Raw genomic sequence first — 11958 nt, 5'->3', positions numbered from 1 at the left:
TTAAAACCTATACACTAACCTGAAAGTCTAAAAGAAATGGGTGGATATCTGAAATCATGGGATCCTCCAAAGTTAAACCAAGAAGAGATCAATAGTTTAAACAGACCCATAACATATAAGGAAATTGAAACAGTAATACAAAGCCTCCCAACTAAGAAAAGCCCAGGTCCAGATGGATTTACAGCAGAATCCTACCAGACATTTAAAGAAGACCTCCAACCAATTCTACTTAAATTATTCAAAACAGTAGAAACAGAAGGAGAACTCTCGAATTCCTCCTATGAAGCCAGCATCACTCTACTACCCAAACCGGATAAAGACACAACCAAAAAAGAAAACTATAGACCCATATCCTTAATGAACATAGATGCAAAAATTCTCAACAAGATACTTGTAAACTGCGTACAGACACACATCAAAAAGATTATGCACCATGATCAAATCAGCTTTATCACAGAGATGCAGGGATGGTTCAACATACATAAGTCAATAAACGTCATACATCATATAAATGGGCTCAAAGACAAGAACCACATGGTCATCTCAATAGATGCAGGAAAGGCCTTTGTTCAAAGTCCTAGAGAGAATTGGACTAGAGGGAACATACCTCAACATAATTAAAGCTTATTTACCACAATCAAGTAGGTTTCATCCCAAAGATGCATGGATGATTCAACATGTATAAATCAATAAATGTAATATACCCCATAATCAGACTCAAGGACTAAAACAAAATGATCATCTCATTAATTGCAGAAAAGGCCTTTGATAATATCCAACATCCAATCAGGATAAAAGTCACAGAGAATCCAAGGATACAGAGGACATACCTCAACATAATACAGACAATATACAAGTGCACAGCTAACATCATACTAAATGAAGAAAACTCTTAGAACTGATCAACACTTTCAGTATAGTGGCAGATTATAAAATCAATCTACCAAAATCAGTAGCCTTTCTATATACCAGTAACAAGCAATTGGGGAAAGAATATAGGGAAATGCTCCCATTCACGGTTGCTGCAAAAAAATTTTAAATATCTTGGAATAAATCTGATCAAAGACACCAAAGATCTCTATAATGAAAATTTTAAATCATTGAAGAGATTGAGGAAGACACCAGGAGATGGAAGGACCTCCCATGTTCATGGGTTGGAAAAATTAATATTGTTAAAATGACCATCCTACCAAAGCAATCCCAATCAAAATCCCCAAGACATACTTCACAGAATTAGAAAAATCCATCCTTAAATTTATATGGAGGCACAAAAAGACCTGGATAGCCAAAGCAACCCTGAGCACAAAGAGCAATGCTTTGGGGATTAATATACCAGATCTCAAAGTATACTACAGAGCCATAGTCATAAAAACAGCATGGTACTGATGCAAAAACAGACACATAGATCAATGGAACATCATTGAAGATCCAAACCTGAGTACACACAATTTCAGCCACCTGATATTTGACAAAGGTGCCAAGAACACACAATGGAGGAAAGACAGCATCTTCAACAAATGGTGCTGGCAAAAGTGGATCTCCACCTGTAGAAGAATGAAACTAGATCCTTATCTTTCACCTTGCACAAAATTCAACTCCAAATGGATCAAAGACCTCAATGTGAAACTGGAAACCCTGAAACTTTTAGAAGAAAATATTGGTGGTAACTTCCAAAATATAGGTGTAGGAAAGGATTTTCTAAATCGGACAGAGGGTACTCAGGAATTAAGGTCAGCAATCAATAAGTGGGACCTCATTAAAACTAAAAAGCTTCAGTACAGCAAAAGAAGCAATCAAAAAAGTGAAGAGAAAACCCACAGAATGGGGGGAAAAATCTTCACCAGTGACACATCTGACAGAGGTTTAACATCAAGAATATATAAAGAACTTAAAAAACAAAGAATCGAGAAACCAAATACTCTATTAAAAGATGGGCTAAAGAGCTAAACAGAGAGTTCTCAAAGGAAGAAATAAAGATGGCTAAGAAACATCTCAAAAACTGTTCAGTGTCATTAGTAATTAGGGAAATGCAAATTAAAACCACCCTAAGGTGTCACCTTACCCCAATCAGACTGGCTAAGATCAAGAAATCAATGATACCAAATGCTGGCAAGGATGTGGAGAAAGGGGAACGCTCATTCACTGCTGGTGGGATTGCAAACTCGTCCAGCCTCTATGGAAAACAGTGTGGAGAACTCTTAAAAAAAAACTAAAAATGAACCTACCATATGACTAGACACTTATATATCTATGTTTGTTGCTGCTCTTTTCACAATAGCTAAGAGATGGAGGCAACCTAAGTGCCCCTCAACTGACAAGTGGCTAACAAAAAGTGTGGTATATTTACACAGTGGAGTTCTATTCAGTAAAGAAAGATGAAATAATGAAATTTGCAGGTAAATGGACGGGTCTAGAAAATGTTATACTAAGTGATGTAACACAGACTCAGAAAAACAAATGACGTATGTTCTCCCTCATATGTGGCTTCTAGCACCAAATCCTTTTAAATTCCAGGTCCTTTTAATAAGATGATAGCAGTACGCAGTACCTTCCACATGAAATGTCTGCCATCATCACGACTTCGGCTGAGCCTGATCACTAAACATAGTCACAATTGGGCTTGTCGATGGTTGTCCTCATTCACTGAGTGCCAAGCAGGATCACTGGACCCTCACCTGAGTATCCAGCCACTCTCCCCAGCCAACTAGTCCAGCCTTGGAAGACAAAAGAAAAATAAGGAAGAACCCAATGGAGGGATGCTTTTGGAAGCCCTTGTCAAGAAACTACAATGGACTCTCATATGAACATTTAAAAATTGCCCTGTTTTGACTTTTTTTCTAGTTCCCTGTCTAGAACTTGTATAATTACTCTTGCTTTTATTTCTCCTTCACATCTCCTAGTCCTGATTCAAGGACTTTCTTTTCCCCTTAGAGGCAAGAGTTATGCAGTTTGGAGCCTTTTAGATAGACCCACTGAACAGGTATTCCAATTGCCTCACCCTGCATCCCTATTCAACATGGAAGCCACAGCGGTCTGCATCCCTATTCCCTGTTGGCAGTTTGGATAACCCCTTCAGAGGATGACATGATAAGAATAGGAGGTAGGATTGGCTAGGCAATTAGGGTAAAAGACCCAGAGGAAATGTAGCCAGTTTCCTGGCTAAATGTCAAAATGTCCTTGGGCCTGTTAGCAACATACTCTGTTCCAAAGGCCAAAAATGTCAAAAGTATTTGGGAGCTTGTATCTAATCCTTAAAAGATTTTAGGGTTACCTCTTCAGAGGGGGGAATGTTGGAGGGAAGGGAGTGGGCATGGATTTGATCAAAATACCTTATATGCATGTATGAAATTCTCAATAGAGTTTTTGTAAAGATTTTAAAATATAAAACAAAAAATCCAAGAAATTAGCATATGTTAATTGAAGTTGTCAGAGTGATGTAATTGTCTTTCCCAGAGAGGCAAGTTTCTCCTCTGCCTGGTACCAGGGCTTTGGTTCTTTCTTCCCTCCAACATGGGATTGCTAGAGAAATTTTAATTCCTTGAGGTCCAGTATTTGAACTGATTGAAAGTAGAAGGCAGGGATACAGGTGTCTCCAGAATGCCTTCTGTCATTCCAGGACAGTGACAATCAAATTCAACAACTGTTATAGTTTTATATATTTGCTTCTCACATTTTTGTTTGCCTCAATTACATAATTGATATGCATATATTTTCATATATGATGCTTTATCATCTGTAAAATGATTTTTTTCTTTTTGATAACATCATTAAAAATATGATTTTATACATTTTACAAAAGGGACATTCAAAGGTTAGAGCAGATCTAGGACTTCAGCTACCCTCTGACTCCTAGGACAATTTCTTTTTACTATAGGAGCCTTTGGAGAACTCTTAGGAAACAGAACTCTCTAGAATGTCTATTAAGGGTAGGATATGCATCAGTTACAGAAAGATGCTGACAGCTTGGAAGGCATTTAACAAGGAGCCAACGCTGGAAGGAAGGACATAGGAGGGATGAAAGGAGTAAATATATATAGCTTGGCCAACGGGTGATGAAAAGGGACATGATAACAGCCCCTAAGAATGTGAAGGACAGAAACATCATGGAAAGGGAAAATGTGTTTAGAACCAATCAAAGCCGTGTACAACAAGAAATAAAATAAATGCTGTATATAAGATGCCATGACGAAGCCCGTTACCTTGTATGCTAACCTAAAATAGTCCCAATTTTTTTAACTCTCAAAAACAACACTCTTAACATCAAAAAAAACTACTTTTATGGTGGGACTTGTTAGCTTGTAAATTGAAGTCCCAGGGGAAGTGTCAGAAGCTCTCAGGAGATAGGAGTGAGCTGCCGAGGGCTTTTCTAGTTCTAATTTTGACGGCTGAGGTCATGCTCTGCCCTACCATGGACCTGCTACCCAGTTCTGATTGCACAGTTTTGCATATCAGGGTCTAAAGGAAGAGCCTTATTACAGTCTGTGGAAGCCAAACTAACTCAGACATGTCCCTAATATTATAGTCTGATGTTGCAGAGAATGTCTGTGAAACATAAATTGAAGGTGAGAATTTGGCTTATTAACTCTGCCATCAGATTCCTCCCTCTATGGTGCCCCCTTCTAGGAGCTCAGATTTTAAGCAAGATGTCATCTTCTGTGTAATGAACAGCCATGATGGGTTAAGTAAGGGCACAGGTCTCTAAGGGAGGGGAATGTAGTACAGTGGCCCTTGAATTGTCATCACAGGTCAGTATGGAATGATCTTGCACATGTACATGTAAGGCCATGTCCCAAGAGGGGCACCAGAGCCAATGGTGACATCACATGAAATCAGGTTTTAAAGCTATGAAAAACGCGTCTGGAGAGATGGCTCAGTGGTCAAGAGCACTGGCTGCTCTAGTAGAGGACCCAGGTTCGGTTCCCAGCACCCACATGGCAGCTAACAATCATTTCCAGAGGCTCGAACACCCTCTTCTGTCTTCTGTGGGCATTGCACAACATGAGTTCACTTGTGTACATGCACACATAACATTCATACACATTCAAAAAAAACAAACTATGAAAACCATTCACCTTTCATCGAGAGGTTACCAGAGTTCTTAGGATCAGAGCCTGCGCTCTGGCAACTCGAATAAGCCAGACTCCACCACCCAACCTCCACAGGCCAATTAAACAAGTAATAATAAAAAATAGAAAAATGAGATTTATTTAACGTGGCCACATTGGGAAGGGGAACAAAGAGATTCAGTGACAACTCCCCTACCCACAAGCTCATCCTCATATCCTGACATGAAGTTTAGGTTTAAAAAGAAGGCAGGAGGCATGCATAACTACGCAGTCCTGGTCAAGGTGTGGTCCCAGGAGTTCACCCTTGTCTGGGCTCCAGTCTCTTGCAAGGTGGTCTGAGGAGTTGTCAGACTGTATGAAAGCAGCCCCCCCTTCTGGCGGCACCAGAGCCCCAGCCTTTTTCTAGCATGAAACTCCTGAGGAAATTCCAGTTTGTTGGGTCCACTGTTCAGTAGTCTGCTTGCTAGTCAAAGGGGGAGCATAGGTGTCTTTAGAAGTCTTTATTCCTGCCTGGATGGTTGCAAGGTAGCCTTGGAATTATCTCTACTTTGTGGAAGGTAGGTAAGGGAGATGTCCTTCAAACACAGAAACTTAGGGAGCAGTGTTAAAAGGAGGAATGTGGTGTCTGATGGGAATGGTCAGAAACTCAGTGAGGCTCTTAGAAGGAGCTAAAAGGCATGCCATCCCTGATGGAATGCCAGCCTTAGCTCAGCCTTAGTTCAGTGCTGTCTCAGATCTAGGAGTACCAGGCACAGGAACAGCCTGCATTGTAATCTGGCTAATTAGAGCCAACAAATGAAACGGGATTGAAAAAGATGACCTGGGGACCCCAAGGGAGCCTGTGCTACCACTGAACAAAAGTCATGTGAGGGAAAAAGTGCGTGAGCGAACTAGTTTTTAGAGGAAATTTGCAGGAGTAGCCAGCAGTCAGAGCTGCATTAAAAATGCGTGCACCGGGCATGGTGGCGCACGCCTTTAGTCCCAGCTCTAGGGAGGCAGAGGCAGGTGGATCTCTGTAAGATCAAAGCTAGCCTGGTCTACATAGCTGGTTCTCGGGCCAGTTGGGACTACAGGGAGACGAATCTTTTTCCCCAGGTTTGTGGTCTTCTGTAGTGACACTAGGCCTGCCCCACTTTGCTCATTTAACAGAGTTTAAGAGCCCCATTTGTGGGACTAGTTTTCAATCTGTAGTGGTACGGCTGGGATGAAGTCGTTTTCTGGGACTTAGGTGCTATGGAAGTGAGATAGTGAGTGTTTAGTGATGGGGTGGTTGGGCGTCATCGGGTTTCTGGCTAGGAGCCTTCTGTGTAATGCTCATTCTCTCCTGCTGTAGGAGCTCTATAATTAATCCTTTCTTTTCTGACTAAGGACTTGACCTCAAATTGGACATACACAGGAGAAAAGCAAAGATAAAAGAACTACTCTTAATGGTTTATATTCAAAATCCTTTAAGATAGTTACAGTTTGCCGTGAACATGAAATTTCACTGTTTCATTGTAAAGTGGCTGTCACTCCTATTTCTGTCTTGCAAAGGGGAGATGGAGGCGCATTGGGGTTGAGTTAAGGTGACATGGCAAGTGGCAGAACCTGGACTTGAACTCAGGCAGTCTAGTTGCCCGGTCAAAATCCTTAGCCACTGTGCTCTGCTCCTGCAAGAGAAGCCCTGGCATTAGACTTTAGTCCGAATCTCAGAGAATCTAGCCAAAGAATTTTGAGCCCATGCTTAATTTACCTGTTGTCAGCAATGCTTACTATTATTCTTGTCTGTGTTGTTGCTGCATTGTAGACAGGTGCATGCACACCTCTCAGTTCATTAGAAACCCGGAAATGAAATGAAATAATTGCCAAGTGTTAACACACACTTAAAACACATCTTTGGCATTGAAAAGATAAACAGGCTCTGATTTGCCCGTGTGTTTGCGCAGACTGGGTAGAGGCGCTGGAATTGTGGTGTGGCTTTTGATTATGCTGATAGGGAAATAAAGAAAATGTGCATGGAATTTGGGACTCTAACATGATCTGTCTGGCCTTAGGAAAGTCAGACTTCTGAGTATTTTTTTCCAAATGGAGATGATACTTGTGATTTTTCTTTTTTAATATTTTTATTTTTATTTTATGTGTATGAGTGTATTGCCTGCATGTGGGTAGGTGTACCCATGTCGCACAATGTCCTTGGAGGTCAGAAGAAGGTGTCGGATCCCCTGGAACTGGAGTTATGGACAGTTGTTAGCCTCATGGGTCCTCTGCAAGAGCAGCCTTAACTGCCGAGTCAGCTCTCCTGCCCCTGATTTTTCTTGAGACAGGATCTTCCTATTTGACCCTGCCTGGAAGGAATTCATACTGTCTGCCCTACTTTCTCAGAGATATTTGTAAAACTGAATGATATCGAATGAGTGAAGAGGTTTAACCTGCACATCACTGGTGTCATTGGTAGGCCTTTTATTTTCCTGTATTAGTATATTTATTTAAGGGCTGTACTTTTGTTTCTATTTCAGTTTATTTTGCTCTGACTTAATATCTGTTAAAAGTTTATGTAGTTAGGCTTTCACTGCTTTTGTTTTAAAATGTTAACAGATATTAAATCTGAGCAAACCAACCCCCCTCCCCAAACACACACACCTGTGGTCCCCAGTGTGGCATGTAGTATAGTTTGGGTGCTAGGTAGGTGGGGTTGAGTGGGTACTGACAGTTTCTTTAACCATTCTTCAGTTTCTTTGACCTCGAACACCAGTTTCCCTGAAACACAGAAACTAAGGAAGGTACAGCATTTCAGTCACTATTTTCTGTTACCTCCTAGTAAAACAGGCAGTGAGGATAGGTGATTTCCCAGGCACTCATCTGTACGGATAACAAGCAAGATGACAGTGTTTGGCGGAGCCTGAGAAGCTGTACTGCAGCCTCCCCTTGTTCCTCAATGCTCCGCTCACTTTTTCCTTTTTATCCAGTCCAGAATCCCCTGTTTAGGGAATGGTTCCACCCACAATTAAGATGGGCATTCTCACAGCAATTAATGCAATCAAGATAATCCCTCGCAGGCATATTCAGAGTCCCATCTCCCAGGTGAATCTCAGTTCTATCACTTTGACAACAGTCATCACAGGTGAAATTTACTTTGTCTCCTCAACTCTCATTATCCATCAAAAAAAAAATCCTTCCTGATTGCTTCTGATTCAGTTCTGTTAGTTCAGATCTTGAGTCATTTGACATCTCTCTTTCCTCAGCCTCCACATCTAATCTGTAGTCTGTGAATTGTCCCCCACTGGAACATTCATTGCTGGCATCACACAGTATCAGTGGTTTCCAATCAGTCTGCCTTATTTTGACCCACTACACTCAGATCACTCGTGAACATTTCCGGGTCCTCCATTGCCTTGAAACAGTTTGCATTGATTATCTGTGGTGACATAGCAAGCCCAGATTTGATGGCATAAAATAAACCCCATATATTCACAAATTCTGTGGGTCAAGAATTTAGAAAAGGCGTAGTCACGCATTTTGTCTCTGCTGTATGATGTCTGGGGTTTCTACAGGGAAGAATAAAAGGCCAAGGTAATTTGGCACCTGGCTAATTACGAGAAGGCCGGTTCACTCATCAGTCACTCATTCACTTTTTGGCAGTTTGATGTGACTGACAGCTGGGACCTCAGCTGGCCTTGTTGGCTTTCCATGTGGTTGCTTGTGTTTCCTTCCACCGTGGTGGCAGGATTTCTAAGGGTAAGCATTTCTAAGAGAAGCAAGCTGTGATGTAGCTCCAGAAGTTAGAGATGCAGTTGCCCTAGATAAGCCTGGCTGGATTCCGGAAGAATCTCATCTCCCAGAGGGAGAAATGACAAAATCATAAGGAGAGCTGTGGGTAGAAAATGCAGTCCACCACAAAATCCAGATGGATCTGAGAACTCCTACAAAGTCTGACCAACTTCCTTTTAGTTGGAACACTAGAACACCTGTCGCTTGGAGAGCACTGGGCGTGGGCTGGGCATCTTGTTGCTAGCACTTCATAGACACGCTCATCTAGTCTATCAACTCTGAGAGGAGATGAAGGGCTTGAGTTGGTGAGGCTAAAGCTCCAACAAGGGTTGCCTAAATATCTAGATAGACTTTGAAGTTGGACCTTTAGCTTCAGTCCCATCTCCAGGCAGCACTGTCTCTACATCCGTACAATGAGAAGGGAAAACAAGATGACAGTTACGGAAATTTGTTAGCAGTGTATTTTGTCCAGACTCTGACCCTGATCCCTGGCAGCCCTAATAAGCCGGGCTATCCTCAATAAGTAAGTCAGTTCAATAAACAAATAGTAAAAAGTAGGAAAGGGAGATGTATTCGGTGTGAGGTCCAGTGACAACCACCTCCATAGTCCTTCTTCTGGGCCTAACTTGAGATTTAAGTTTAAGGGGAGGACAAGATAGCTAAGGTGTCCTGCCCATCAGTATCTGGGCTCTTGTGTCTCCTACAAGGTGGGTCTGACAAGTTGTCAGAATTGTGTGAAATTCTGGTAGTGGAGGAAGGAATACAACAGGACAAGCTACTCCTCTGACTGGCACCAGACTTTTTGCCTTCTCCCAGCTTGAGATTCCTGGGGAAATCCCAATTTCTTGGGGATCTTTGTTTTAACAGTGTGATAGCCAAAGGGAGAAACACAAGTGACTCTAGAATATCCCTGTTCCTGCCAGGCCAGTCCCACCACTTGTCCCGTTGCAGACTCAGAGGGTTCACTGTAAGGGGAAACAAGACTCTTGCTGGCTGATGGCTCAAGACAGCTTAGTCTTTGGAATACACACAGCCCTGATGGGCAAGAAGAGCCCAGGGAATTGTCGCAGGCCCGTCTCTCTGTCTCTTCGTAGACCTCCCCCATGCTGCTTCACGTGTGGGTTGTCTGCGGGTTCTTCCTCCTCCCATTCTCTCGTGCCTATTCTTGCTTCAAGATTAAGTTCAAATTCCTACTCACCTTCTTCAGAGTTGTAAATGCCCTCTGCTCCGAGCTCAGCACCTTGTTCTTAAGTGGTTTTCACCCTATTTTGTATGCATTCTGTTGATGAGCTTTGTGGAACCCTCGCTAGTCTGGAAGCTCCAGCAGGGAGAAAGCTGTGTGTCAATCATCCTGAAGTCCTTAGTGCCTGTTTAGGTCAGAGAAGCATCCTTCTAGGGGCTGGTAAAGTGTCTGGAGCACCAGTGATAGTGCCCGTCTGTTAGGGGTTCTTCAGGCAGCCACCGTTGTCTGATGTTGATACTAGATAGAGCCGCGTGTGCCGAACGCTGTTGGACGCCTTTGTTCTTGTATATGAGATGAAGGGGCTGCTGTTGTAGGACACTGTCCTCTAAGCATAACAGCTGGCTTCTATCAGAACAGCTGTGACTACTTGAAAGAGACCACTGAGATGGGGCTTGGTGACTGTTGCAAGTTGGACTTTGGTGGGGTGGTACCTTGATTTTGTGTCCTCTAAGGAGGAAGTGGGTGTTTGTTTACATGTCCCTAGGAGGGAGTTTGCAAAACAGTTGCCCTAAGACCTTTCCAGCTTTAAACTCTGTGAAGATGACTATATCTGATAAACTTTTGACTGCAGCCTGCCATAGAAACAAATGGTAAATTCTAAGTATTGAAAATATGACTCCAGGCTGGGGTTGTAGCTCAGTGGTAGACCACTTTTCCTAGCTAGCATGCCCAAAGCCCTGGGTTCCATTTCCAGGATTGCAATAGAAATTGGGACCCAGTGTCATTATTCCAAGTCGTAGAGACTTAATTGTTTGCATAATTTAATTACACTATGTATATTAGGATCATAAATATGTCCATAGGTCACAGATGTTTCCTCCTTTCCATAGTAAACGTCAGTGGATCCCAGTGCACAACAGCCTTTGTTGAATTCTATCATTTTCACTCCAGTTTAGCAAATAGGAAGCAGTTCAACAATTGTCAACTCTTAATTAGCAAAGACCAGATAAAAAATGATCCTTCATGATTGAGACAGAGGTACCATTTTCCCTGTGTTAGAATGACATCTGGTCTTGGGAACAGCTTACTTAGAGGTTCTTGTGTTATAGCTACAGAGTTATGTATTGTTATTTGTGTTCATATGGATATGTCTATGCAGATATGTATTTGTGTATGTGCAGGAATCTGTGTGTATGTTCATATAAGTCCATAGCATGAGGCCAGAGTGGCCTATTTGTATGTCCACACACAGACATGTACGAAAATAAAAAATGTGATTCTTTAATAAATTAACAAAAGAAAAAAGCACACATAGAACTCTAATACTTGTGTTTGAGATGAAACATACCTGGGATATACTCTTTGGCATAGAATACTCCAGGAGGACTGTTTTCATCAGTAGCAGGAACCTAAAAGAAGAAGGATAGATAGAGAAGGGAAAAGACTTTTTCCTGATTTTTTAATAGATTTTGAACTCTGTGTAAAGAATGTTTGGGAATTCTTTCCAAAAAGCAAATTTGCTGGGAGGAAGACACAGTTCTTGATGACCGGGCACGGGCATTTACAGGGGCCTCAAGGCAATCACAGGACACTCAGATCAGAACTTGGGTTGCTACGTCATTATTCTGAACTCACCGCTATATGAATCTGTTTGTATCCCAGTTAGTGTACATTACAGATTGTAAGTGGAGGGCTATATGAGGCTAGTCACTTCCCTAGAAACAGGTTTTGTTAGTTGGAAACGTCATCAGAAAGTTAGGTGTGATGGTGCATACTAGTAATACCAGCACTCAGGAAGCTGAGGCAGGAAGCTCCTCAGTTGGAGCCCAGACTGGGCTACACTACAAAACCCTGTCTCAAAGTGCCACCACCACTGCAACAGGATTTCAGTACAGCAGAACAAAAAGACATGAAATCCAGGGCTCTCGTTCTTACCGTGTTTAGATCTGAAGAAGCAAGTGC

Source organism: Nannospalax galili, unplaced genomic scaffold (assembly GCF_000622305.1).
Source record: "Nannospalax galili isolate Female #2095 unplaced genomic scaffold, S.galili_v1.0 scaffold315, whole genome shotgun sequence".
NCBI classification, from domain to species: Eukaryota; Metazoa; Chordata; class Mammalia; order Rodentia; family Spalacidae; genus Nannospalax; species Nannospalax galili.
The sequence above is the reverse complement of the archived record's forward strand: the minus strand, read 5'-3'. Positions refer to the sequence as shown.